Source organism: Seriola aureovittata, chromosome 19, assembly GCF_021018895.1.
Source record: "Seriola aureovittata isolate HTS-2021-v1 ecotype China chromosome 19, ASM2101889v1, whole genome shotgun sequence".
Lineage (NCBI taxonomy): Eukaryota > Metazoa > Chordata > Actinopteri > Carangiformes > Carangidae > Seriola > Seriola aureovittata.
This window is the reverse complement of record NC_079382.1, coordinates 269,315-295,936: the sequence shown is the minus strand read 5'-3', so window position 1 is coordinate 295,936 and position 26,622 is coordinate 269,315. Positions and strand designations below refer to the sequence as shown.

At 43.2% G+C, this 26,622-nt stretch overlaps 1 long non-coding RNA gene across 2 annotated transcripts; it reads right to left on the bottom strand.

Annotated features, from left to right (window-relative positions):
• Positions 1-17,006: 17,006 nt before the first annotated feature.
• On the bottom strand, positions 17,007-18,848 carry LOC130160673 (uncharacterized). Of its 2 annotated transcripts, XR_008826044.1 has the most exons (4): positions 18,776-18,848; positions 18,061-18,175; positions 17,792-17,888; positions 17,007-17,335 (listed from the first exon to the last, which is right to left on the bottom strand). It is a non-coding gene; the product is annotated as an uncharacterized LOC130160673 (long non-coding RNA). The 2 variants fall into 2 exon arrangements; XR_008826043.1 differs by having other exon boundaries at positions 17,792-18,175.
• Between the last annotated feature and the right edge of the window lie 7,774 nt (positions 18,849-26,622).

Sequence of the window (26,622 nt, the reverse complement as noted above, 5' to 3'; positions counted from 1 at the left end):
CAAAAGTCTACAAAAATGTAAAAAATGTACCATCAAAACTGCAAAAAAAAGTCAAACCTGAAACGGATTACTGACACAATGCTAAAATAGTTGCGAAAGCAGGTCATATTATGTGAAGTCAGTTATTTGATAAATGAGATGCCAAAATGTTCAAATGGAGGAGCTGAAGTCCATTAGCTGCAAAAGCTGAGAACTGAAACATGTCTTTGAAACAGTTGAAAGTCAAATTATTTACTGCCAAAGGTGAAAGAAGGAACAAATGCCTTAAAAATGTGAAGTAATGAAGATGAAAGATTAACTTTATTCTAAACAGTAGAAACTTTAATTGAAGATATCTATAAGCTAAATAAAAGCATAATAGCTGGAAGTGTTGTGAACAGTTTATAGTTCGGGAAAGGCTGTAGCTGAAAGTATGCTTAAGTAGTTGAATTTCAAAGATGTTGAAGTTTTGAAGCATTTGAACATTGTGTCCATTCACTACAAATGTAAAAAACTGTCATCTCACTCTATGAGTACTAACTTGTTAGCAGCTCTCTCTGTTTTTGTGTGTGTGTGTGCTTTTGTGTGTGTCTATTTGTGTCTGTTTATATATGCATGTCTATCTAATTGCCTGTCTGTCTATCTACCTGTTTACCTGTCTGTGTCCGTCTGCCTGTTTATCTGTCTGTGCGCCTCTCTGCTTGTCTGTATTTATGTTTGTTTCGGTGTCAGTTAGAATAATAAACTGAAATTAACTGCCAAATGCTTCCTGAAGCTGGACTGAAACATATTTCCTCTATGTGAGAACGGGATCAGTGAACCTCTCAAACTCCTGACATTTAATACAAAACAGTACATAGAATCAGGAAAATTATCACATTATCAGCACCACAAGACTTTCCTGAACACCTTTTTTGGTGTTACTAGAGCCAAAATTGTGGAAATAGGAGTGAATTCCAAGAAGAGTCAGTTCTGGTTTTCTCCTGAAATCCGCCCCTGAATTTGTATTGCAGTCTATCGGAGAGTTGGAGGGTGCTCACATCACTTGGAGGGTCACATGGTAGACACTTTGTATGAAACAGGACACATTTTTCTGCCATTAAGGAAGAAATTATGTGTGGAGATTGAAATATGTGGCCATAAGGACAAGCTACAAAAATTTTTTTCAGATAAAATTTAGAGCTCCTCCCACTCAAGCAATTATGTCACCCACTCTAGCCTCTCACACTTTCCGTGCAATACACACCCATTATAAACTCAAAAATGATCAGAAAAAGCTCAAACTTAAAACTGTGATAATTAAAAAACTGTTGAAGATACCAAAACTTTAATATAAGTTTAACCCTGTAAAGACAGATGTAGCGCCTTCAGGGTCAATCAACAGTAATAATAAGACACTAACATCTATCTAGGTCCGATGAGCAGTTGTCTTGAATAATTCAGGGAGTGAATTATTGTATAGTTGAACAGCGACAATTTATTGCCTCAAACTGTATACACAGTGATACACACACTGTAATTCTTTTGAAAAGAATGGAAAATAACAAATAAAATAAATAATCAAAAAAAAGGAAATCAACAGAAATAGTCCATTATGGAAGTGGAAACCTCCAATGAAATGTCCTTCAGTCTATTTGTTGTTCGTTTAATCCACAGGTACTCCTTGTGATTAAAGAGCTCAAGAGTTCAGTTCAAAGTTGTTTGTGTAATATCTGTTCCAAGTGTTCACTACTATTACTACTACTACCCGGGTAGGATAAATAGTGTTTGTGTATCTTATCTGTAACCCATGGACTGGGTATAACTTTAAATCCTAGATGTTAGATCATAGATGTCCTCTGTGGGCAGTTCCTACGGTTGGCCAACACCGTTTCTCCAACCGTCCACAGGGTCACGGGCTGGGCTCGCCATCTTTAATTCTATCTGGTCACAAAAAAACCAACCTACACAGATAGTGCAGGATAATAAGTTATTCAGTTCTCTTTATGTATCTTAGATGAGATCTCATTAAATTCTTTTTTCTCACAGAATACCATACACCATATAACCAACAATTAAGGATATACCTGTACTACAATAACCTTATTTTAACAACTAGTAATTTTAACATGAAGCATTTACCATGAATTGTCTTTTTAACTTAATGATAAATTATTTACAATGAATTTCCTTCTGCCACATCAACATTTATATTCTTACTGTAACATATTACTTATTATACATTTCTTACGGCAAAACAATTACTATTTTAACATTCGACTAAATTATCTCCTGTACTCTTACATTTTTATGCACCATTTTAATGTACTTTTAACTCATGAATCATGATCATGAATCATGAATATTAACTAAATTATACCTTATGATTTTCTTAGTATGTACTTTTAACAACCAAAATCAGTTAAATTACCATTAAATGGCATTACAAAGCATCAAAGTAAACAATCCAATTCAACCAGAGATTACATTAAAAGTGTGAGTAACGTAACGCTAACAGCGTTATATAATTTACACTCACATCACATCTGATTACAAGTGTGAATATTAAAATACAATTTTTACCTAACCATCATCATTTACGAGTCAGTAAAAGGCTTATGATGCTACCTGACTAGCGTCTTCTTCATCTGTTGTCTTTCTCTTCTTAGAGAAGTATCTGAACAAGCTCATCTGAAAATGCAGTCAGCAGTTAATACATTATGACGAGTAGATATTAGCTTAATGCTATCAATTAGTTTACCCAAGTTAGCGTCACTGAGTTGGCTAATAAGTCTACCTTTTCTCCGGTAATTCGCTGCCTTATTCCTCACGACTACACTTCTCTGACTCTCACCTGGTGCCTGACGTGACGTCACTTTCAAGGCCGCGCTCTCGCGAGTAATTAACTCAATAGGATCCCCCAACCACCCCACTCCCTCCCTCCCCTCCCCCCGCTGTTGCGCTCATCATCACACAGGCTGTGCTGTGAAGGTGGAGAGATGTGGCGGTGGTGCATTTGCGACAATAAAAAAAATAAAAAAATAAAAGAAATTTGAAGGCGTGGCGGCTATGATTTAGCAGTGGCGGGCCGCCACTGCTAAATGAATGTAGAGGAAACACTGGTATTGTAAGAAAACAACGTAATTGTCCTTTAAAGTTTAGACACAGTGTTAGTCACTCCGTTAACAAGAGCTAGCAATTAGCTTATCCATTAGCAAGTAGCAGTTATCGTTTAGCCGCTAGCGATCTTTTCAGATCATAAATATAATGATACAGTTGCACCGAAGCATTTAATAAACATTCAATCACATGTCACAATCACCGGTTGGTTTTTATGAGAGATATCTTGACTCATCTGCAATTTTAATGCAACTTCTTACACCATGCTAACAACAAAATGCTAGTATACACTGTGGCAACTCACCGGAGTTTCTCAATAATATTAACGGGACAGAAGCTGTTTCCCTCTCGTTCACAGTTGGACTTCTATTGAAAGAGCATCTTATTAGCGTTGTTACAGGGACATTGATTTGACTTTGATGACTATTTTGCGGTGTTTCATACCAGGAATTGCTTATTTATTATCCGCCTGCTCGCACGTCTGCGGTGTTGAGAGAGCTGCTGCGGTGAAAAGAAAGAGGTCACGTAGCCCCTTCAAAATAACAGGTGTATCAATGTATAAGCGCCCCCCTATGGGAACAATATGTAATTACACCTCTAAACCACATATATGGGTTTTGTAGCCCTAAAATCCATGTGGGTTACACCGACATAGAAAAAAATGAGCAAAAAATGTTTTCACCTTCCAGCAGTTGTTGTAGGAGGCCTCTGATCCAGAAATTAAAGTGTTTTAGAAATTTTTAAGTTTCAGTTAAGACTGATATCCTGAACTCAATATGTCTCCGGCTTTAGCTGTCGCCAAAGAGGAGGCATAAAAACTGACAAATGTCAGTCAAATGTTTGATAAACACCACAGACATCACAGAATTTGTCTAATTAGCTGATCTGAATCACCTCTGTCTGTCAACCTGCACTCAGAGGTTGCCATGGTGATCCCAAGTGCTCAATTCCTACTAAGTGAGACTTGGACTCAGCAGAGACACACCTATCAACCTCTGGCTTGCCAATCAAAGACTTTAAATCCTATCAGCTGAAGCCTTGTTTTTTCTGAGAAAATAGACTCTGCTCAACACAGTGATATAAAGTACTTCTCTGTGGTGTCAAAAGTAGCTCCAAAGTAATCGACCAATTAGAATATACGTAATGTGGAGTCAGTTAGAATGACAACCTGAAATTAACTGCTGAATGTTTTCCTGAATAAAACTGTTGAAACAGTTGAAATGTGTTGTAGCGTACAAACCTGGCCTGGCATCAGTCACAAGCCATTAACGATGTTCATTGTAAGTGTTACGCCCATGAAGTTACTTACATACTTTAAAACAAATTAGTGCCTGTGAGGACAAATAACAAAGGCACTGTGGGTGAGCTGGTCTTAGTTGCTTTACTTAAAAACGTTAACTGCCAACTGAAGAATGCAGCTCACCCACAGCTTATATAGCCAGGTGGTATCGTGCCTGGAATACAAATGTTTAAAATTTTAACGAGGGGTGTCTGTAAAAATATAAAACATATATACTGTACATATAAAAAACACACATTAATGAGTGGGCAATTAAATTAATAAATAACATCAAATAACTATCCTATGTGCTAAATACGGACATACAGAGTTAAGGACCCGAAATTGACACTTTGTTACTCTTCCCACCATCAAACTATCAAATTGATAGGAAACAGAGACAAAGGACCCTTTTTTCACAAACAGACCATGCTTTTAACATGTCAGAGAGACACAGAACCAGACCAAGGGTCAAAGGGTCAGCTCCAGAGGATCGACCAATGGACACCAGGCAACTGGAGAACATAGGCCAAATCTCCAGTTTGTAACACGAAGACTCTATTTAATGATATTTGATTGTTTCCTATATGGGACAAGTAACACAAAAAGGACTGATTATCACTAAGGTGTGAATCCTGGCCTCTCTGTGTCATCATGAACACACACACACATGCACACACACACCAACCTCCCTTCTTCCGTCCCTCTCTAGATAAGAGTCATAAACTACAACCCCCATTCCAATCCCGGGTAGTGACCAGCAGAACATTCTTCACAGACACACAAGTGACGCCCCTGAAATGTGCGCAAGATAAAACAGTCCTGATCAATTCACACTTTTCTGAAAACTTTGATCAAGGCAAAGCTCAAAGTCCCAGCTCAAAGCCCGGCTCTGTAGCTATGTAACTCTTATCTCCAAGCTGCTAGCCACAAAACCATGGCTCTTAGCCATTTTTGCACTTGATCATTTTATCGGCGTCCTTTATTATTTCTTTGCCACATGCTCCAAGTAACATTCTTTTTTGTCTACATGTGCAATCTTTTATTTCCATAAGCCAAGTCAAGACCTGTCACGGTCCTGTGTTTTCTCCATGTTTTCCCTTCTCCTTTTGTGGGTGTGTCTTTGTCTGTCTGGAGCTGGGGCGGCGCCAGGAGGTCAACTGGAATCATCTGTACAACCGTTGCAATCACTCACCTGCTCCTCATCTCACAATCAAGCCACCTACACTTCTGCAGGATAAAAGACCAGTTCATTCTTCCACTCATCGCCAGATTGTCCATTACCCACCCGTGTTCCTGTGTCCTGCTTTCTGGCTCCATTCCTCTCATCAACCAGCTCTGCTTCAGCTACTCACCTTCTGGAAACTCCACAGCCTGGATCCACATCGGCCCTCAGCCCCCTTACTGGTCCTATACAAAGTAAACTTGTGATTATCATCCTATTCGGTGTCCTGAGCCTGCATCTTGTGGTCCTACGTTCAGTGAACCTAACAGAACGATCTGGCCACGATAATGGACCCAGCAGACCAGGACACAGAGTCCACTCATTATCAGCGTGCTGTAGCACAACAGGGTGTGCTCTTAGGTCAACATGACAATAGCATTCGAGCATTGTATGAGTGTAACCAATCTCTAACTCGACAAGTGGCAGCTTTAACCTCTCAGCTTTCAACTTTCTTCTCCTCACAGTCTCCTGCCACTCCGCCTGCTTTCCCCGAAACCCACAACCTGGATACCTCACCTCCACATGATGTGTGTGCAACCTCTCCGGAGCCTTTTTCAGGTCAGCAAGGTCTGTGTCGAGGTTTTTTTTGTTCCAGTGTCAAACTATTTTCAGGCTAAGACCTGTTTCCTTCTCAACTGACCTCTCCAAGATTCAGTACATTTTTGGCTTACTACGGAGTAGAGCACTGGCTTGGGCAGAGGCAAGATTCTCTCGAATGATTGGAGTTCAGTTCAGTGAGTTTTTGGAGGAATTCAAACTGGTTTTTGATCATCCTGATTATCAAGCTAATGCATTTTTTCAGCTCATGTCTCTCTCTAAAGGACAACGATCGGTCGCAGATTACACCATCGAGTTTTGGACTTTGGCTACGGAGGTTGATTGGACTGAGCAGGGTCTTAAAGCGGCATTCCTGAAGGGTTTGAGTGAGACTATGAAGGATGAATTGATAAGTCGTGATGAACCTGTTTCTTTGAATGCTCGTTTCCCTTGCTAACCGCATAGATAACCGCCTGAAGTCTCGCCGCCATGAGCGGGTTACCTCATCTGCTTCCACCAGAACTCGGCCAGACCTTTCAGTCCCAGCTCATGTGCCTACTAACCTGGCCTTGGTGGTCCCCTCTCCACCTCCAGCTGACGAACCCATGCAGTTGGGCCGAGCCAGGTTGTCCCTGGAAGAATGCAATAGTCGCATCAGCTCTGGCAAGTGCCTTTACTGTGGCAAACCTGGTCATTTTATTTCCTCCTGTCCAATACGGCCAAAAGGGTGGGCTCACCAGAAAGCCTGGGGGTTCTGGTGGGCCATACTCGAACTGCATCCAGTAATAACCCCGCTTTCAAGTTCCAGCTACTTTGAGCTGTCAACTCCTGTCACTCCCTCTGCTGGCACTCATCGACTCCGGGGCCGAGGAAAATTTTTTGGACTTTCAAGTTGCTGAGCAGGCTGGCTTCACCGCAGAGGCCCTGGAGGCTCCCCAGAATGCTTTAGCAGTGGATGGAAGGCTCATCTCCCGGGTAACACACCGCACCATGTCTATCACACTTATTCTGTCTGGTAACCATAGGGAGACAATTCAATTCCACCTCATCACTGCTCCCAACATTCCACTCATTTTGGGCCATCGGTGGCTGGTTAAACACAATCCACATATTGACTGGTCGCAGGGGAAAATTATTAGCTGGAGCTTAGCCTGTCATAAATCTTGCCTGCATTCTGGCCTGCCTCCTGCCCCTCCTGATCCTCCTGATCTTTCTGGTGTTCCTGAAATCTACCACAACCTCCATGAAGTTTTCAGTAAAAGTAAGGCTCTCACTTCCACCTCACAGACCCTATGACTGTGCCATAGACCTCATCCCCAGCTCCACGTTTCCATCCAGCCGTCTGTCTTAATCTGTCTTACCTCTCCGTCTCGCCAGTTTTCCTGGACTCCAGAAGCTGACTCCGCCTTTGCCAAGATTAAATCCCTGTTCATTTCTGCCCCTGTTCTGATTCAACCGGATTTCTCACAGCAATTTGTTGTGGAAGTGGATGCCTCAGAGGTCGGTGTTGGCACAGTCCTGTCCCAGAGAAAGGGTCCAGAGTCCCAGCTGCATCCATGTGCCTTCTTTTCTCGCCGTTTGTCCCCAGCAGAACGCAACTATGATGTGGGTAATCGGGAACTACTGGCGGTGAAGATGGCCTTGGAGGAGTGGAGGCACTTGCTGGGGGGTTCCATACAACCCTTTGTGGTATGGACAGATCACAAGAATCTTGCCTATATTCAATCTGCTAAACGTCTTAACTCCCGTCAGGCTTGCTGGTCTCTGTTTTTCAGGCGTTTCAATTTCACCCTCTCATTCCGACCTGGATCTAGGAACATCAAACCTGATGCCCTCTCCCGCCAGTTTTGTGCAGAGGAGACAGTCCAGACCCCAGAACCCATTTTGCCAGCCTAGTCCACAGTCAAGCGAGCCCAGCTCCAACATCCTGATCCAGGTGGCGGTTCCCCAGGTCGTCTGTTTGTCCCAGATTCTGTCAGGTCTCAAGTTCTCCAGTGGGTTCACGCTTCCAAGTTTGCCTGTCATCCAGGGATGAATTGGACTCTGACCTTGGCCAAGCATTTTTTTTGGTGGCCCACCATGGACCAGGATACGAGAGCCTTCGTCTGTGCCTGTACTATCTGTGCCAGAGGGAAATCCACACAAGCACCACCTGCTGGATTGCTCAGACCTTTCCCTATCCCTGGCAGTCTTTTTGTAAAGGGTTGGGTGCAACTGTCAGTCTCTCCTCTGGTTTTCACCCGCAGACTAACGGCCAAACTGGAAGGGCGAATCAGGACCTGGAATCTGCTCTTCGTTGTGTGGTCGCCTCCAACTCCTCTACCTGGAGCTCTTTCTTACCCTGGATAGAGTACTCCCACAACTCTCTGGTGAGCTCTGCCACAGGGGTGTCTCCTTTTGAAGCTTCACTTGGCTACCAGCCTCCTCTTTTTCCCTCCCAGGAAGAGGAGCTCTCCGTACCCTCCATCCAGCATCATCTATGCCGTTGTGAGTCGATCTGGAAGAAAAACCAAAACAGCTCTGGAGAGGACTGCTATAAGGAACAAACATCTAGCTGATAAACGCCGCATCCCTGCCCCACAATACTGTGAAGGTCAGTCAGTTTGGTTATCCTCAGGCAACATCCCTTTGAGAACTGACTTGAAGAAATTGTCTCCCCGCTTCCTGGGTCCCTTTCCTATTGTGGAAGTCATTAACCCCTCTGTTGTCCGATTGAAGCTTCCCTCCTCTATGCGTGTCCATCCCACCTTTCACGTCTCCCAGTTAAAACCTGTTTCTGCCAGTGACCTTTAGTGACCAGATATCAAGAGTGCTCGAGACAGAAAGTCTCCTGGCAAACTCCACCAGAGCTGAACTGCTGAGACACCAGCAGAATCTGCCACTGTGATAACAGGACACGGTCTCCAGGAGAATCCACCTAGATCTCGCGTTCTCCAGGATTGCCACGGCAACCAAAGCCACCTGGGTTCCAGCCAAGGGTCTCCAGCTACAGCGCAACTCACTGTAGGCCGGTCTTAACACACTCGAAATATAGCAATATTTGATTATCAAATCTCATTCGTAGACATAGTATCATTAGTTGTATAGCCATAACATATTCTCTCCTACCATTGCCAACTCATCACACAACTCTTTTCATTTCATTATTATTTTCATCTTTATGATTATCATACCTTGCATTTACACTGTATAGTAGCTTAGTTAATAAACTTCTTTATTCACACCCAGTTGTTGTCCTGTTGTGTTCTTTTGAGGTAGAGACTGGAGATCCATTGAATCAAGAAGTCATGGCTTATGATATGAGATAAATGAATTTATCAATTAAGTAATAAATTGTTGTCCTCCCAGAGGACTGGTGCCCCATTTCAACGAGATCAAACTCTAAATTATGGCATTAGCGCTACATTGTGTAAATCATATAGTGCTGGAGCAGTCTGTAGCTGGACTTTGACAGAAATGTCACTAAAGTGGTTGATAAACATCACAGATATCAGAGGAGCCTCTAATAAGGTAAAATGATCCACCTGTGGGCCCCTCCATGCACTCAGAGGTTGCCCTGGTGATTTTAACTGCTTAGGTTTTACTGTGTGGGAGAGAGATACAGTTGAAATATACATTGTGAACTGAGGCTTGTCAGTGAAGTATCATAACTGTTATCACATGAAAATTTCAATTTTGTGAGAGAGGAGACTTTGCTGATTCCAGTCATATAAAATGTTTGTCTGTGATGCCAAAAATGAGGCTTATGCAGCAATTAAATGCATTAAAAATGCCTCACTTCCAATTTCGTCCTGATTTTCTGCTCTCATTTTACATTAGAGTGAATGGGGCAGTTACATGGTACCCTGCCACTTTGGATGGTACAATTTAAATTCTCTGAGTCTCTTTGCTTTGTTAGTCACATTGTCTGAAAGCCGAAAAGCTTGTCTAGTTGGTGGGATATAATGAGCGTAGAGTTAAATTTGTGGCCTGGAGGATGAGTTTAAGAGGATTTTTTTTGAGCAGTTCAATACCTTCTCCCACTCTAACGGTGATGTCACCCACTCTAGCCCTGAAAATTCCATACAATACACACCCATTATAAACTCAAAAATGATCAGAAAAAAGCATCAAACGTAAACTGCGATAAATCAAAAACTTTACGAGATATAGAAAAAAGTTCAATTCAAATATAGCTGAAAGTCTTGGGACCCGTTCAACATTTAATTGAAGTCTCTAGCTAAAAGTATGGCGAAGTAGTTGAGCTTCTAAGAGGAGAAGGTTTTCAAGGATTTGAACAAACTCTCCATTGACTCCCATTGTAAAAAAATCAGAAAAAATGATTAATATTTCCAAAATTATTAGACATACTGAATACCGCTGAGAAAAGTAATGCTGGGAATGTCCTGTTCAAGACGTACGTTTTGAAAAAAAATGGAATTTCTACAACAAACATTCATTTTTCGAAACTAACAACAACATACAGTGGGATTGCTTCATTCATCAATCCCACCAGTAATAAACGGAAGGTTCGTTTTTCGACCTGACAACTACATATCTTTTGATTGCTTCATTCAGCAATCCCACCAATAATAACAAAGAGAAACTGACAACAAAATAGAGTCAGATTGCTTCATTCAGCAATCCCACCAATAATAAAGAGAAACTGACAATAAAATAGAGTGGGATTTTCCTACTGAAAATGCGTGTGAATGCTGGGACCTGAATGAGATTGCTGAAGCAATGCTAAAGTAGCTCCAGCAATTGCTGAAGTAATGCTAAAGTAGCTGAAGCTATAGCTGAGGGTTAAGCTGAATTGTTGATGGAAGGTCTAACAAACTGTACAAAATATACAAAATGCAAAAAACTGAAAAACAGGTTAGTTGAAAGCTAAATGACCTAAATTGTTTGAAAAAAAACGAAAGAAGAAATGTACAATCAAAACTTTTAATATCACACCTCAAGGAGATTTCTGACACAATGCTAAAATTTGTGAAAAAGCAGCTCATATTAACCGAAGTACAGTGCTTTAAAAAATTAGATGCCAAAATGTTAAACTGGAGGAGCTGAAGTCCATTAGCTGCAAAGCTGATAGCTGAAACATGTTGTTGAAACACTTTAAAGCCAAATTATTTACCACCATATGTGGAAGTAGGAATAAAATGCCTTAAAAATGTGAAGAATTACTCATTTGTATTAGCAACAGAAAGATGAACCCTAACCCTAAATAGTAGAAACTTTAATTTAAGTTATGAATAAGTTGAAAAATCAAAAGCTGGAAGTGTTGTGAACAGAACAACAAAAGACATTGATGTTTTGAAGGGTTGAACATTGTCTCCATTCCCTTACATTGTAAAAAATTGCAGAAAAAGCTTATTATTTCAAAAATCATTAAAAGTATTAAAACTTGAAGGAAAGGATACATCTCCTGAAGAAGCTGAACATTTTGATAGTTGAACGGTTTATGCAGCACAAAGTATGCAGGAGTAGGTAACAACTGAAGTAAAGTAAAAGGAGGATCTTGAGTATAACACCAGTTGAACTTGTCATGGTTTGCTATGACACCTTATGTTGGTTTTGTTTGGACTTTTTGCACTTCCTGTTTTATTTTGTAATTGGTTTCCTTGTGTCAGTGTTTTGCTTCCTGTCTTGGTCCTGTGTCTGTATGGTGATTGTCTGCCCCGCCCTAATGTGTTTCACCTGTGTTCAATCACCCTTGCCTCCCTTGTCTATATAGTCCTGTGTCGGTTCGTCTGTTTAGTTCAGGGTTTGTTCACGTCGTCTGTTCATGTCTGTTATTTTGGTTAATAAACCTGTCTGCACCGTTCCCCAAGTTTTGGCTGCATTTGGGCCCTACTTACCTCAAAACCCTTGACAGAACTGTCATCTCTCTCTGAGTATTAACTTGTAAACAGCTTCCTGTTTGTGTTTGTGTGCATTGACATTGCCAACAGATTGAACTTTAGGCAATGGTACGAACGGGAGGTAAACTGCTGTCTACCGAAAAAAAGGCTGTTGTCTATCCCTCACAACCAACAGAACTCCTGACATCAGTACTCGTCATAGTTCCTTATGTAATTAGCATGTGGTGTGTTTCATTGAGCTTCATTATTTCAGTTTTCTCTCTCGCTCTCGCTCTCTCTCTCTCTCTGAGTGAATGGCGGTGTGAGAGGAGCGTAGAGTTGCAGAGAGCGTTTGTGAAAGTTTGTAAGTTTTTCTCAAACTTTTTCGGATTTTTCTTCCACTGATATTGTTGATGACTTTGTGCTTGTTTTCTCTGTCATCAAAGTTGTGTGTTTATGGGAATATTTGTGTTTTGTTTGGCGGCTGCTGCGGGTCTCCGGGTTGGAGAAGCTGACTCGCCGGCACGCCGTTAAGCTTTCTCCGGCTGTTGGTGTGTCGGTGGAGGAGTGCAGCCTGGCTGTGGGGGCAGTTGTGGGGTACGGCAGTGTTAAATCTGCCTCCAGAATGAACAGTGCTATCGTTATTTTTCTGGACAGCATCGATAAAGTGAACGAGCTGGTGGAAAGTGGAGTGGTGATAAAGGTAACGCTGACTCCGGTGTTGTCTCTGGTCAGCCCCGCTAAAAAAATTATTATTATCTCCAATGTGCCTTCGTTTCTGAGGAATGAGATGCTGGAGAAGGAGCTGAGCCGACACGGACAGTTAGTGTCGCCGATCAGACTGCAAGAAGACTGCTGCAAATTTCCGCACCTCAAACACGTCATGTCCTTCAGAAGACAGGTGTTTATGATCCTCAAAAACAATAACGAAGAACTGAATTTAGTTTTTAGGTACCGTATTGATGATTTTGATTACACTGTTCACGTGACTTCTGACACCTTAAAATGTTTTGGATGTGGAGCAGAGGGACATTTGATCCGCTCGTGTCCCGAGAGAGCGAGTGTCCGTCAGGCTGCTGCGTCTGCAGCAGAGACTCCTGTTAGAGCAGACGGTATAAACCTCACAGAGACACACAAGGAGACACAGGGAGGAGCAGACACTGATCACAGTGTCTCCAACACTGACCAGAGGCATCAGGAGGAGCTCAGTGTTCAGGCTGAAGGACAGGAGCAGACAGGACACACAGCAACCAGTGTGGCTGAGTCTGTCCTCCAGGAAGACTGTGTGATGGACGACGATGTGTTTGTACAGTCTTCTGTCAAAAGGAAGAAAACAGAAAATAGACCTAACACAGCAAAAGCTAAGAGGCTGTCAAAGAAAGATTTACAGAGTTCCTCCTCTCAGCTAGAGGAGAACCAACAGAACCCACAGAGTGATGCACAGAACCCACAGAGTGATGCACAGAACACACAGAGTGACGCACAGAACCCACAGAGTGACACACAGAACACACAGAGTGGCACACAGAACTCACAGAACCCACAGAGTGATGCACAGAACTCACAGAATTCACAGAACTCACAAAACCCACAGAGTGACACACAGAACCCACAGGGTGATGCACAGAACACACAGAGTGACGCACAGAACCCACAGAGTCACACACAGAACACACAGAGTGACACACAGAACACACAGAGTGATGCACAGAACCCACAGAGTCACACACAGAACACACAGAGTGATGCACAGAACACACAGAGTGACGCACAGAACCCACAGAGTTACACACAGAACACACAGAGTGGCACACAGAACTCATAGAACCCACAGAGTGATGGACAGAACTCACAGAACACACAGAGTGATGCACAGAACTCACAAAACCCACAGAGTGACACACAGAACCCACAGAAACCACAGGACAGTGACAGTGAGGAGGAAAACATGCAGGTGGAAATGCAGAGTGGTTATTCCTTTGTTAGAGTCAGAACCTTCCTCAAAGAAACAAAGGGGCTGAGGGTGAAGGTTGAGTAGTATTTTCCTGACCTGCAGCTCTTTCATGACTCTGTCAGGTTGTTCTTGAAGAACGCAGGGAGAGTCGGGCAGCCTTCTTTCACTGATCCCGAGATCTTAGACTGAAGAAACTGTTGCTGAAGGTTCGAGCTACAATTGCTAATAATGAATAAGTTGAATGTTCTTTTCTTTTATTTATTTCTTTTGTTTTTGTCACGATGTTGCTTTATTTTAAACATGTGTGACTTTAAACTTGGTTCTTTAAACATTAATGGAGCTCGAGAAGATGTTAAAAGAGCCTCTCTGTTCAGTCTGATTAAAATCAAGAATATCAATGTAATGTTCCTTCAGGAAACTCACAGCACTGCTGACAATGAATGTGACTGGAAGAGGGAATGGAGTGGGGGTGCTGTCTTCAGTCATAAGAGCAGTAACAGTGGGGGAGTTGGTATTCTCTTCTCTAGAGATTTCCTACCTTCTTCCTACACTGTTCATGAAATCATTCCAGGTCGGCTGCTGAAAGTATGTGCTGACTTTGAGAAAGTCAAAATGGTTTTTATTAATGTGTATGTTCCCAGTGTGGGTTCAGAAAGACTGTTGTTTTTTGGACACTTTAAAAGATGTTGTTAGTGACTGTAGCAGTGAAGAGCATCTGTTTCCGGCTGTTTCCAGAATGTAGTAAAAATGGATGCTCCCTCTCACTTGTTCTTCGGTCTGGAGCGTAATGCTATGCGGGCCTTCCTAAGGTCTCTGAGGGGGATAATGTGGAGCTGGAGGCGCAGCTCTCTGCTCAGGAGCTGCAGAGCCTGCAGAGCGGGAAGGCTCCCGGGATTGACGGTCTTCCTGCAGACTTTTATAAGACCTTCTGGTCTGTCATTGGCAAGGACCTGTTGTTTGGTCTCCAGGACAGTCTGAGAACAGGGAGGTTGCCTCTGAGCTGCAGGAGAGCTGTGCTCACCCTCCTCCCAAAGAAAGGAGACCTGCAGGACATTAAGAACTGGCGTCCGGTGTCTTTACTTTGCAAGGATTATAAACTGTTGTCCAAAGTGTTGGCATTTCGACTGAGGAAAGTGATGGAGCAGGTCATTCACGTAGACCAGACATACTGTGTACCCGGCAGGTTGATATCTGACAACATTACTCTGATTCGGGACATTTTGAACCTCTCTGGTTCTTTGGGCTGTGAGCTTGGTCTGATTTCTCTAGATCAAGAAAAGGCTTTTGACCGAGTTGAACACCAGTACTTGTGGCGGACATTGCAGGCTTTTGGGTTCAGCTCTGGTCTCATAGCCAAGATCCAGGTCTTGTACAATGACATTGAAAGTGTACTTAAGATTAAAGGGAACATATTATGCTCCTTTTCAGCAAGTATGAATAAGTCTCAGAGGTCCCCAAAGCATGTCTTTGAAGCTTCTTGCTAAAAAATCCACTCCGATCCTATATTTCAGCATGCCTGTAAACCCCTCTTTTTCAGCCTTGTTCAGAACAGACTGTTTCTGTGTCTGTAGCTTTAAATGCAAATGAGCTGTGCCTGACCACGCCCCTCTTCGGAAGGGGATGCCGTTCGGGCTTCTGGCACCATGCTCTAATGTTTACGGTGACCGTGACAGGCGACCTGGCGTCGGTAGCGATTTGGTTCAACCACACAACTTTTATCCAGAATCTGACCCAGAGGGAGAGGCTGCTGAAGAAGTTCAAACTCTACAACTGCAGCAGGACGTTTCTGAATGGTTGGTAACCAATTTTGTGTATTTTGACATTACATTTTCAGTTTGTTGATGAGTGCTGGCACACAGTTACTAACATGTAGCTAGGTAGCTAATGCTAACTGTTACTGTCTCGTCATTACTGGGAGCTCTTTTGGTAAATAAGCACAATTGTGAATTGCGTAATGTAGTTATCTGTCATGCCTCATTAGATATACTTTTACAGTCTGAAAATGATTGTTGTATGTGGACTTCTACAGGTGTTCAATGTCAGTACTAGTCAGATATTTTAATAGATGCTGATAAAGTAGATCATTTTTCTCCATGTTTTGAGCAGAGATGCTCATCATGACATCTTCCCTTATGTAGTAAATTTATTTTGTGTATTACAATGAAAGCTGTAAATCAGCATAAACATGTCTGACAGCAACAGTAATCTTTAGTCAAAGACTAAACTGTGCAGTTTTCTACACTACACTGTTGTCAAGCTCCACATTATACGCAATAAGTGACATTCTTATAAATTACCCATGTTATATGCGCTTGATATGTAGCCAAGCTTACTTCTTACCCACCTTAGCTCCACTGTCTGTCAGTGTTGAATTTCACAAGCTTTATATTTTGGTGAATGTTTCCATTTTTCTCTATATTTTGGATAGGTGCTCCTGTGGAAACTGTGCAACCATGCCCACAGAAGCTGAGAATATCTGCTGCCAGGAGCATTCTCACTGGACAAACTAATCACTAATTTGTTTTGATTACATTACATTAATAATAAACCATAGCATTTACCATTTGCAATTCACTGTAGGTTACCAGACGGCTATGGGAGATTGAGGAAGATTTACCATGTATGGTAGACCGTCCTGGGTTGGAGCCAGTCTGCCTCAATGTGTACTCCCTCCAGAATGCCTGCAACATGTACCGCACTGACTATGGTCCTTTACGGTTGAGAGGAATACACCAGTACATTTTGCTTCTTTGTAAAAACATATAGTTTCAATTTAAATAAAAGATGTTAGGCAGTCTTGTTTTACTTCAGTGCACATAATTTTACAATGGTAATAACAGACCACAAATAGAGTAACACACCCTCAAATAAATTAGTTTAGCTGCTCTTTGATTTGTAAAGTTCTTCTATCGGCAGTGTGTAGTGTGCTAATAATATGAATTCAGGAGTCATTTCTTTAGTAACAATCAAGCATTTATTTACATCAAATGAGGCATTTATAATCAGTGATGATAAAAAAAACTAGGATTTACTGGATCCATTAAAAAAAAAAAAAAAAAAAAAAATTGTGAGACACATTATAGATATACGTTTGCAAGACTAAACGCCTTGTCCAGTTGTTTTAGTCAGTACAGGTATCTAGCTTATAGGAGCTTTGTGAGCTGGTGCTGGGGCTTCCTTGGTCGCAGAATCCGGGTCATCATTCCAGCCTGCGTGGTCCTGCGCATCCATGCCGAGTTTCCTGACGCCACATGCCCCAGTACGTGGGTTTTAGACTGCCCCATGATAGAACCGGGACACATAGCTGGATATGACCTCCTCCTTCTCAGGCCGCTCGAACTGTGCAGTGAGGTCCTCTGGGATGGGAACGGCCAAAGCAGCTTCTGTGTATGGTCCCAGGTCAACAAAGACTTTTTCAAATATGAGGTCCACCACATTCCCTGTTTGATAAAACACATAAGATTTTGTTTACAATAAGCCTGTGTATATTCTCATTTGTCCAGGTCATAGTATCCTAAAGGAGTTTTTTTTTTTTTTTTTTTTTTTTTTTTTAAATCGAAAACGCATTTCGTGTATGCATCTGGACCAGTCCTAGCCTGGTCAGATGCGTACACGAACTGATGAAGCCTCTTGGATGAGAGGTGAAACGTCTTCCCAGACAAATAACCTAGTCCAGTTGTTTTCGATTTAAAAAAACTCCTTTAGGATTTTGTTTACATTTTTCACTTTTTTTTTGTTGTTTTTTACAAAACAATGACTGAAAGTCTGTTTCTAACTACCTCCTGACATTTTCTTTACTGTATTTTGTTGTTGATGGAACTGTCATAACATTATACGTCCAATACTTAATACAATGTGTACAAAACATTTTTTGGTTGAAAAATAAAATAACACACCTTTGGAAATTGGACCTTGAACAGTGGTTCACCTTCTTTTGTTTGGGCTTGTGGTCGGTCAGCATTTTCATTGTATTACGTGGCAGCCAGGTAGAGTCTGGAGGTACAGTAAAGAGAAAATCAAAGATGTTAATGTTGACAGAAACCTTAGCCTACACACTCTCACAAGTTCTAAGTAACCACAGCTTCATTTACCTGCACATTATTCCAAGACTGATAAATGACTGTTAGGTTTATCAAAAGTAGATGCACTTCAGATGGCTACAGACCTGTACTTCTGATGTGAGGCTGAAGAGTCTTCAAGGATAAGTGTGTGCCTACAGTGGGTCAGTCTGGCATGCAACATCCCTTGTTGCAGGAAGCTGTATAGATGCACTTGATGTGCTGGCCTGAACAGAGGAAACAGAGGCAGTAGTTATGGCAACAGCTGCAAGCAGTGCACAAATGATAACAAATGCACTCAATTATGTGTAAATTGGGTTGTCAATAGCTTGTACATGCTGCAAATAGCTCACTATATGTGCAAAATGCAAAAAATGTGTATTACAGTCTATACCCTTGGACATATCCCCTTAACTCTGCGCTTATATAGATATTCCCTACAGGCACTGTATCTGTAAACATGATATAAACGTTAAAACAACCATCATAATGACTCTCAATAATAACTTTCACAGCACTAATAAACAAGCCTGGACACCTATGCTTATCACTACAGAGCCTATTTTTAGTCCGAATTTTTCCGGCTTGACTTTACAGACAGCTAAAACGCCTTTAAAGTATAATACATTTAACAGGGTGGCTCTAATCAATGTCACACGGCGATACCAAGCAGAAGAATTGCATACAATCTGTACCTGGCTATACCCGGATGCGTGTCGACGATGCTAAACGTTAGCCACATTAGCTGCCATGCTAACAACACACACACACAACAGGCTGTCGTGAACATACAGTAAAGCAACATAAAATGGTAAAACTTACAGCTCCCAAGTTCAAAGTTGGGTCACGGACAGTCGGTACTGATCCAAGCTTTATCTTGAGACTTGTAGCAAATAGTGCATTGTACTGGCCCTCGTTGAGAAAGCAGTCCGAGGTGAAATGGTTAGCATACAAGTACAACACTTTCGGAGTTGGAGCGGGTACATTTCCATCAAAAATAAAATTAATCCACTGGGTCTTCAGATCCTCGGGTGTGGGGGTTAAAAAAAAGACTTCTGTGTTGGTTTGTGCAGCCAACAACAAAGTAACTACTGTGTTTCGTACCTTCGACATTGTTCTACCGAAAGCCAGTGTTCGCGAAGGAAGTAACGATAGCGTCTGCAAGGCGGACTCAGTGGGCGGAACACACACACCTAGCTCGGGCAGTGTCACCCACCCGGGGGGAGGTGGCATTGCCTTTCTTGACGACATCAGGGGAAAATCTCCAATTCGCCCGTTTGAGCACACATCTCCTGAAAGGTGGGGAAAGCAAAAGACGGAGAGGATGGACTTTTCTCATGTTTAGGGGGTTCGTAGACATGCCAGGGACACATACTACTGATAGAAAAACCATGGAAAAGTGCATTTTGCATAATATGTCCCCTTTAATGGTGGTTTGAGCGCTCCATTCAGAGTCCAGAGGGGAGTAAGACAGGGTTGCTCTTTGTCAGGCATGTTATATGCGTTGACCATAGAGCCCTTTCTGCACAAATTAAGGTCACGGAAACCGGTTTCAGACGATACACGTCGAATGACGGATGGATCCGCAGGTTACGGGGCAGGGTCAGACGGACGACAGAAGGGTTGATGACCCTCTCCACAGCAAAGGGTCATATAAATCTAGGAGACAGTTTCCTAGAATCAGTCTTTAAAGGCAAATCTGCAGTAAAGAGCCATACCCGGTCTCCCGGTGAGTAGACAGGAGCAGGGGTGCGGTGACGGTTGGCCTGGTGCTGGTATCGTCCCGAGGCCCTCAGCAAGGCAGAACGGGCCCAGTGCCAGGTCCTGTGACACCGACGCATATGGGCTTGGACTGATGGTACCGGGATGTCCTTCTCCTGAGATGGAAACGGGGGGGGCTGATAACCGTACAGGCATTGGAATGGTGACATACCTGTAGCAGAGGATGGCAGGGTGTTATGGACATACTCCACCCACGGAAGTTGAGAGGCCCATGAAGATGGGTTGGCCAACACCAGGCAGTGAAGAGATGTTTCAAGGGCCTGGTTAGCCTTCTCAGCTTGGCCATTGGTTTGGGGATGAAACCCAGAAGATAGGCTGACAGTGGCACCAATGGCAGAGCAGAAGGCTTTCCAAACAGCTGAGGTAAATTGGGAGCCGCGGTCAGAGACAATGTCACTGGGGAGGCCATGAATCCGGAAAACATCCTTGACAAGAAGATCTGCCATCTCCTTGGCCAAGGGCAGCTTAGGCAGAGGCAAGAAATGGGCAAACTTACTGAAACGGTCTACAACAGTAAGAATGACTGTCTTACCATCCGAGGTGGGCAACCCAGTGACGAAATCCAGGGCCAAATGAGACCAGGGACGACGGGGAATGGGCAGAGGACGCAGCAGACCGGTACTGGGCTGAGTGGACGTCTTATTCTGAGCGCAAACAGAACATGCAGAAATGAAGGACTTAGTGTCCTGCTCCATGGCAGGCCACCAGAACTGTCTACGAAGGAAGAACAATGTTCGGGTAACCCCAGGATGACAGGTGAGTCTTGAGGAGTGAAACCATTGCAAAACACGGGATTTAGCAGAATCGGGAACAAATAGGCGGTCTGGGGGACCGTTACCTGGATCAGGCTGGGTCTGTTGTGCTGCCTTTACCTCACTTTCAATATCCCAAGTGACTGCGGCGACCAAGCAGGTTGCAGGAAGGATGGTGTCGGGGTGAGAGCTGGACTCCTCATCTTTTCCGTACAGCCGGGACAGAGCATCAAGCTTAGCGTTTCTGGAACTGGGCCTGTAGGACAAAGTGAAGTTGAAACGGCCAAAGAAAAGAGCCCACCTGGCTTGTCGGGCATTAAGGCGTTTAGGCGTACTGGAGCGGTCTTGGAGGTCACCCGGGCTAAGAGGCGCCCATCCAGGGCGTTGGCTTCAAGTGGCTCCTCCAGAACTACAGTGGGGATGCCTAATTGTTCCACCACCACAGCATCCAGAAAGCTCTCATCAGCCCCGGAATCGATCAAGGCTAACAGTTTGGTAGACTGATTCTCCCAGGTGAGTGTGGTGTGCAATTGGGTTCGAGAGCGAGGAGGCTGAGGGCAGGTGGTTCGGCTCGTCAGAACCCTCCTCTTTACTGACGAGCCCTATGGTTTAACGGACGGTGTGGACAGGAGGCCAGGAAGTGCCCCGGCTGACCACAGTACAAACAGCTGTTGGTGGAAATGCGACGTTGGCGCTCCTCCATGCCGAGGTGAAAGCGGCCCAGCTGCATGGGCTCTGCTGCTGGTGACAACTCTCGCTTAGGATTGTCTTGGGGAGTGTCGGCATCTGTCATCCGTGTGCGGCTCACTGGGTCAGGTGGTGGTAGCGCCCGCCGATAGGAGCTCTCAGGTAGCCGGCGCTGCCTCTCTCTTCTCCGCTCACGGGTGCGGTTGTCCACTCTAATGGCCAAGGAAATCAGATTTTCCAGGTTATCTGGTTCAGGGTAAGACACTAATTCATCTTTTATTAACTCACTTGGACCATTGGAAAACCCAGCTTGGAGTGACTCCTCATTCCACTTGCTCTCTGAAGCTAGTGTACGGAATTCAATTGCGTATTCAGCTACACTCCGGGACCCTTGGCGAAGAGAAAAAAGTCTTTTAGAAGCATCTTTACCACGAACAGGATGATCAAACAGTTTCCGCATCTCTGCGGTGAAGGCTGAGTAAGATGCTGTTACTGCCGATGGCTCCTCCCACACAGCAGAAGCCCAGGCCAGAGCCTCCCCCCGAAGGAGACCCATAAGAAAGGCAATCTTGGCTTTATCGGTGGAATATGACTGGGGCTGTAGATCAAAAACGAGACCACATTGTATTGAAATGCGAATGTGATGAAAATCCATGCTGGCAAGTTAGACAAAAAACATACAAGTTAACAGGCAGATATCAAAAGCTAGACATGAGCACTGAACACTAACAGTTCGGTGCAACGATCTGGCAGTGGCTGTCTCTCTGGAGAGTCCTCTTATGCTGGTGTAGTGGTGACTGAGCCTTGAATGACGCCAGGTGTGTAGATTGGTGATGAAGTGATGTGCTGCAGGTGTGCCAGGGGAGAGAGACAGGGGGGAAGGAAGCAGAGAGAAAAAAACAAAACAAGCTTCACAGAGGGCAGGCCGTGACAAGCCTCAAACAAGTGCTGTGTTCTGTAGAGAATAATGAGCTGGTTTTTGGTCATTTGTTGAAATTAGTTTAATTTTGTTCATTTATTTTATTTATTTTGGAGTTTTTTGTTTTTGTTTATTTATTGAAATTTTGTTATTGAGCAAATAAATGTGGTTTGAAAAATCAAAAAAAATCTCTCTCTCTCTTTCTCTCTCTCTCTGTGTTAATGTGGCAAACATTTTATATACACGCTATGGTTGCAACTGGGGTGGACTGCCTAGAGGGTCATCGCAATCATCAGGGCACAAAGGATTCTGGGCCTTGTAATAGGCTATTTTACAATTTTGAGCAATACAGAAACTGTCACCCATTTTCACTGATTCCTATGACCATATAGACAGTGATCGAAAGCAACAAAATGAATTTACTCTATTACTGTGTACTGAAGTACAATTTTGTGGTACTCTTGAGTATTTCCATGTAGTGCTACTTTATACTTCCCTCTCCACTACAATTCAGAGACCTATGGTTACAGACTGCGTTAATTCATTATTATAGAGCTCCTGCCTACAAGTAATTCCACCTTTAGAAAAAAGTTACATTTGTGGTGTCTTTCAGTCACACCCCATGCACACATAGACACAAAGACACATACAGACATCGCTAATAGATCTTAAAAAAGTGAACTATCTTTAGTCAATAGTATGAACGGGAGACGAACCCAAGTCTACAGAATGATAGACCGGCATTTAACCCACATACCCGATTTATTAAAGCCATGATGAAGAAACCAAATCATGAACAGTCCTCCAACCTCACTAACCTAACCAAAGCTTCCCTATATCACTGTGACATCATAAAGGTGATGTGGACAAGGCCAATGTTTTCAACATGTTCTACAACAGGTTTGACACAGCCTCACCTGTTCTCTCTCCCACTGCTTCAGCTGCAGCTTCTCCTACGGCATCTCCTCCACAACCTGACACTGCAGCTGCAATTCCCTCCACACTGGGTCAAGTCTCCTGTCCTTTACAGCAGAGGAGATGAGGTGCGGAGCTCAAGAGGCTACGTCCTGGAAAGGCAACAGGCCTAGTGTGTGTCCGAGGCTGATAAAAGACTGTGCAGCCCAGCTGGCTGAGTCTCTCCAGAGGATCTTCAACTCCTTCAAAGAGGGAGGGACCCGGTCCTGTGGAAACATCATGTCTTGTACCGGTACGTAAAGTATGGCGACCGGCTGAGATAAATGACTAAATGGCCCTCACATTACACATCATGAACACCCTGGAGTGGCTGCTTCTCCACCTTCTGAGGCCACAGGTTGAACACGCACTAGACTCCCTACAGTTTGCCTACAAAGAACATTTTGGAGTGGATGATGCTGTCCGTTACATGCTCCACCGGGCCCATTTTTACTTGGATGAGCCAGGTAGTTATATGAGGATTATGTTCTCTGATTTCTCATGTGCATTTAACACCACCCAACCCCACATCCTTAAAGACAAGCTGGAACGGATGGGGGTGAATCCCTGCTTCACGTCCTTGATTATGGATTACCTGACAAGACTACCACAGTACGTCAGGCTGGGTAACTGTGTCTCAGGGATAATGATGAACAGCACTGGGGCTCCATAGGGGACTGTTTCGGCTCCCATCCTGTTCCTGTGTGGCACGTATCAGGAACGGGCAGGAAAAGGAATGCAGTGATCTGACGATGGCCTTCAGTGAATGGAGCCACAAGAACTGCCTCCTTCTGAACACCTCCAAGACCAAGGATATGGTCATCGACTTTCGGAGGTCTAGGCCCTCCCTTCAGCCAGTCAACATTCAAGGGAAGGACATTGAGGTGGTGCACACATATAAATACCTCGGTGTGCACCTGAACAGTAAACTGGACTGGTCCCTGAACACAGATACCATCTACCGGAAGGGGCAGAGCTAGCTCTTTTTCCTCAGGAAGCTCAGGTCCTTTGATGTCTGCAATGAAATGCTGCACGTTTTATCAGTCAGTTGTGGCCAGTGTACATTTTTATGCTGCAGTCTGCTGGGGCAGCAACATGTCAGACATGAACACAAAGAGACTGGATAAACTGGTCAAAAAGGCTGGGTCTGGCTGGAGTCTGGACTCACTCAGGACTGTTGTGGAGAGACGCATGCAATGTAAGATGGAGGCCGTCTTGGACAATACCAACCACCCTCTCCATAACATTCTGGCAGGACAGAGAAGCAGCTACAGGTGCAGCAAACGTCTCATCTCACTGCGCTGCAGAACAGAGAGGTTCAGGAGATCCTTTGTCCCTACAACACTTCAGTCAAAGGAAGTGGACTAATCTAATTATTATTGTTTATTTATTATCAACTGTTATTATTATTATTATTATTATTATTATCAACAATGAGCTAATGGACACATGAATTTCACCTACGGGATAAATAAAGTATCTATGTATCTATCTATCTATCTATCTATCTATCTAAAGGATTGGTTATTTATTTCAGTGATTTTTAACAGGGTATCTGTGGCATATCTCCTGCCATCATTAGGCTGTAGGGTGTAGCGTTAATGCCATATTTTAGAATTTACTCTCGTTGAAATGGGGCACAAGTCCTCTGGGAGGGGGGGAGGGGGAGGGGACAACAATGAATTACTTCATTGCCAAGTTTATCAATCCCATATCGGAAGCAATGACTTCTCGATTCAATGGATCTCCAGTCTCTACGTCAAAAGAATACAACAGGACAACAACTGGGTGTAAATAAATGAGTTTATTAACTAAACTACTATCTACAGAGTAAATGCAAGGTGTAATAATCATAAAGATTAGAATAATAATGAAATGAGCAATGTGATGAGTTGGCAATGTTGGGAGAGAATATGTTATGGCTATACACTATGGCTATACAGAATGATACTACATCTACGAATTAGGTTTGATGACTAAATATTGCTATATTTCGACATCAACCCAGTCATGAGCAGAGTATTAAGACTGGCCTACTGTGAGTTGCGCTGTAGCTGGAGACCCTTGGCTGGAACCCAGGTGGCTGTGGTTGCAATGGTAACCCCGGAGACGCGGGATATAGGTGGATTCTCCTGGAGGCCGTGTCCCGTTATCACGAAGATGGATTTTGCCGGTGTATCAGCCATTCAGCTCTGGTGGAGTTTGCCAGGAAACTTTCTGTCTCGGGCACTCTTGATTTCTGGTAGGCTTCTCGTCGTGCAGAGGTGTTATCTGCCGGCGTCTCTTGTGGGTTGATACGAAATAAACTCTAATGCTCTTCACTTTGGCTGGATAACTTTAGAGGAGACTGGCATTGACCAGATGACTCTAAAGTTGTCAAAATCTTCAAAAAGGAATACTTAATGATGATTCAAAAGTTACAAAATTACTCTGAGGCACTTCTTTTGTTTTGGTTCAGTTGGTCTTGACTTGGCTTATAAAAATAAAAGATCGCGCATGTAGACAAAAATGATGTTACTTGGAGCTTGTGGCAAAGAAAAATAAAAGACGCAAAAGGTGCAAATATGACTAAGAGCCATGAGTTTGTGGCTAGCAGCTTAGAGCTAAGAGTTTACATGGCTACAGAGCCGGGACTTTGAGCAAAGTTCTCAGCTTCTAGTTTCTGCATCATGCTCTAGCTTCAGCTTTTCAGCCTCTAGCTTTTAGCTTCGTTTCTCGCATCTTCTTCCTTCTTAGCATCTCGCCGAGTTTCTAACTTTTTCGCGCTTCTAACATTTCTGACTTCTAACCTTTCTGGCTTTTCTGACTTCTCTGACTGACTTCTCTTCATCTGACATCTGACCAATGTGTGAATTGATCACGACTGTTTTATCCCCTGGGGGCTGGTGCATGTTTCAGGGGCGACACCCTTCTTCTCCTGTGTTTCCACTTGGAGAAGAGATTAATTTTCCACTGAACTTTGGAATAATTTAATTCTAAAGTTTACTTATAAACTCGCACATCCATCTTCCACCATCACCACAAAACGTTAAATTAAATAACATATAAAACTACTTGCACTAATAATGGCAGAGAGGAGTAATAGGAGTGTTGATTTCATATTACATCCTTCAAACCTGGAATTAATCATGATACAAGTGGTTAATTGATCAAACAACAATATAAACATTTCCCAAAGCTAATAGCCTATAAATGTGGATTACACAGCAGTTCTTTGACTGTAATAATAATAATATGGACATTCTGGATGTCATGCAGTGTGTGTTACCTCGTGTGAAGGATGCTGACAGTATGGTCACATGACGAACATTGTCTTAAAATCTATATGTTATATTTCAAACATTCTATGGAATAGAAGTTTGGGATTAAACTATTGCATAGGAACTTCATGAGTTACAGAACAGCTAGATATTTAATTTTATATTCTTCCTTAGATCTGTGTCTGTGAAGAGTGTTCTGCTGGTCACTACCCAGGACTGGAATGTGGGTTGTAGCTTATCTACAGAGGGGCACAGGAAGTGAGGTGGAACTGGATCTTTTGCCTATATTCTCCAGTTGCCTGGTATCCATTGGTT